Source organism: Theropithecus gelada, chromosome 7a (genome assembly GCF_003255815.1).
Source record: "Theropithecus gelada isolate Dixy chromosome 7a, Tgel_1.0, whole genome shotgun sequence".
Taxonomy (NCBI): Eukaryota; Metazoa; Chordata; class Mammalia; order Primates; family Cercopithecidae; genus Theropithecus; species Theropithecus gelada.
In genome coordinates this window covers 14,585,772-14,588,863 of record NC_037674.1, presented here as the reverse complement: position 1 = coordinate 14,588,863, position 3,092 = coordinate 14,585,772, and positions in this window count along the sequence as shown.

Below are 3,092 nucleotides of genomic sequence, written 5' to 3'. Positions count from 1 at the left end.
CATTGCTTTTTGTGTTCTAGTCATGAAGTCCTTGCCCATGCCTATGTCCTGAATGGTATTGCCTAGGTTTGCTTCTAGGGTTTTGATGGTTTTAGGTCTAATATTTAAGTCTTTAATCCATCTTGAATTAATTTTTGTATAAGGTGTAAGGGAGGGATCCAGTTTCAGCTTTCTACATATGGCTACCCAGTTTTCCCAGCACCATTTATTAAATAGGGAATCCTTTCCCTATTGCTTGTTTTCGTGAGGTTTGTCAAAGATCAGATGGTTGTAATGTGTGGTGTTATTTCTGAGGCCTCTGTTCTGTTCCATTGGTATATATATATCTGTTTTGATACCAATACCATGTTGTTTTGGTTACTGTAGCCTTGTAGTATAGTTTGAAGTCAGGTAGCATGATGCCTCCAGCTTTGTTCTTTTGGCTTAGGATTGTCTTGGCAATGGGGGCTCTTTTTTGGTTCCATATGAACTTTAAAGTAGTTTTTTTCCAATTCTGTGAAGGTCATTGGTAGCTTGATGGGGATGGCATTGAATCTATAAATTACCTTGGGCAGTATGGCTATTTTCACAACATTAATTCTTCCCATCCATGAGCATGGAAGGTTTTTCCATTTGTTTGTGTCCTCTTTTATTTCGTTGAGCAGTGGTTTGTAGTTCTCCTTGAAGAGTTCCTTCACTTCTCTTGTAAGTTGGATTCCTAGGTATTTTATTCTCTTTGTAGCAATTGTGAATGGGGGTTCACTCATGATTTGGCTCTCTGTTTGTCTATTATTGGTGTGTAGGAATGCTTTTGATTTTTGCACATTGATTTTGTATCCTGAGACTTTCCTGAAGTTGCTTATCAGGTTAAGGAGATTTGGGGCTGAGATGATGGGGTTTTCTAAATATATAACCATGTCATCTGCAAACAGGGACAATTTGACTTCCTCTCTTCCTAACTGAATACCTTTATTTCTTTCTCTTTCCTGATTACCCTGGCCAGAACTTCCAATACTATGTTGCATAGGAGTAGTGAGAGAGGGCATCCTTGTCTTGTGCTGGTTTTCCAAGGGAATGCTTCCAGTTTTTGCCCATTCAGTATGATATTGGCTGTGGGTTTGTCATAAATAGCTCTTATTATTTTGAGATACATATTGTCAGTTTTTGTTCAGACTTACTTCTTTGTGGATAAGACTTTGCTGCTGAGGTCTGTGAACCAGACATTTATAATAAAACAGAAAGCAGCTACCTTCACATATATCCAATTATTGAGTTCTCTCAAACAGGATTTTTTTTTCTAGTATTTTAAAGCTTTGTTTTTCATAGATCTTATCTTGTTTTCTTTCAAAGGTTTCATTCCATTTCCCTATTGTTAAATTCTTCCAGATTGCTATTTTTGAAATCTGCCTCAGAAGAAAGCTATTACAGAGTCTCATATTTGTGGGATTTTCTAATATTTCCTTACATAGCTTTTCTCAATCATTTTAAATCAAATTCATTAGCTTTTCCTTTGGCAGTCTCAGGGCAATTGTTTTTTACATCTCTCTTGGAACTCCTATCAGGTCAGGTGCTAAAGTTCTGCATGGACGGTGTTGGTTTCCACTCCCCAACCCACCTCTAAATTGAAACATTTTTAAGAAAATCAGTGTCTCATTTATATTCTCTCCTTTATCATCTATTGTGAACTGGATTGTGCCCTCCCCCATTCATATTTGAGACCCTAACCACTGTTGTGACTATTTACAGACAGGAGCTTTAAGAAGGTGATTAAGGTTAAATGAGGTTAAAAGAGTAGGGCTCAATCCAATAGGAATAGTGTCTTTATGAGAAGAGGAAGGGGCACCAGTAAACTATCTCTCTGTCTGCCCCCCTCCTTCTCTCCTCTCCTTCTCTCTCTCTCTCTTTCTCTCTGCATACAAAGAGAAAAGTTCATGTGAGGACACAGAGAGGTGGCAGATGACTGCAAGCCTCAATATAGACACCAAATTTTCCAGCACCTCGATCTTGTACTTCTAGTATCCAGAACTGTGAGAAAATGAATTTAAGTTGTTTAAGCTACCTAGTATGTGATGTTTTATAACAATAGCCTTAGCAGATGAATACATTATTCAGCATATAATTCCTAGTCAATAGGTATTTGCTTGTCTAATATTGACTATAACTCATTTATGATGGGGAAAAATTTGGTTTATAATTATCTTACATTCTTGTCATAAAAAGCATCTCTAAGAGCCAATTTAAATGCTTTTCCCCAACTACTTCCCATAAACACACACACACACACACGCACGCACACTCGCACACACCAGGCATTAGTCATTTTGAGTTCAAAGAATGGCCAGTACATTGCTTTTCATAATCATGGAAATTTCCTAATTACACCCTTTGGATAGGAGAGATATGTTTCTCAAGAATCCTATTCCTTGGAAGATATGTCATTCTTTTATGTTTGCCTTTGATGTCTGATTCCATAACTCTTTGCTCAGTTGTTTGTCATTGGAGGGATCCCTGCACCTGTCCACACAGGAAGGTGGAACAAAGGGGAAGGGTGTATTTTAAGCAGCATGTATTAATTTATTCATTCACTTAATTATTCAGAACACTTTTATAGTATCTACTCTGTTCCAGTCACTGTTCTGGGAGCTATAACTACAAGTCTAAAAAAACAATATGTCCCTACTTTCAAGTTTACAATCTAGTGGTGGATGAGGTAGGCAATATACATGTGAACAAACAAATAAACAAGGTAGGTGTAGATAGTGATAAGTTCTCCAGAACTCTAAGGATAGCTCTCCTCCACCTTCCAGAAACTAGTAGGGGCCACCAGGTTAGGAGCCATAGATCGTGAGGGGACCCGGTAGTCTGTGAGTTGCCACCAGGATCTTATGTGTGACTGACACATACAGTTTTTCAGTTTTAATATTTTATCATTTTGCTTAAATACGTATCTCATTTAAGTAACAAGTGCCTGGGGTGCTACTTTTAGCAAGTTTATAAGATACCTCATTCTATCTAGAGGAGATATCTTAAAATAAGTTCTATTTATTTAAGAAAGGAGGTGCATGTTCTTGAACAGAAAAATCTCTGGGCAGCTAGATAGATGATTACACAGT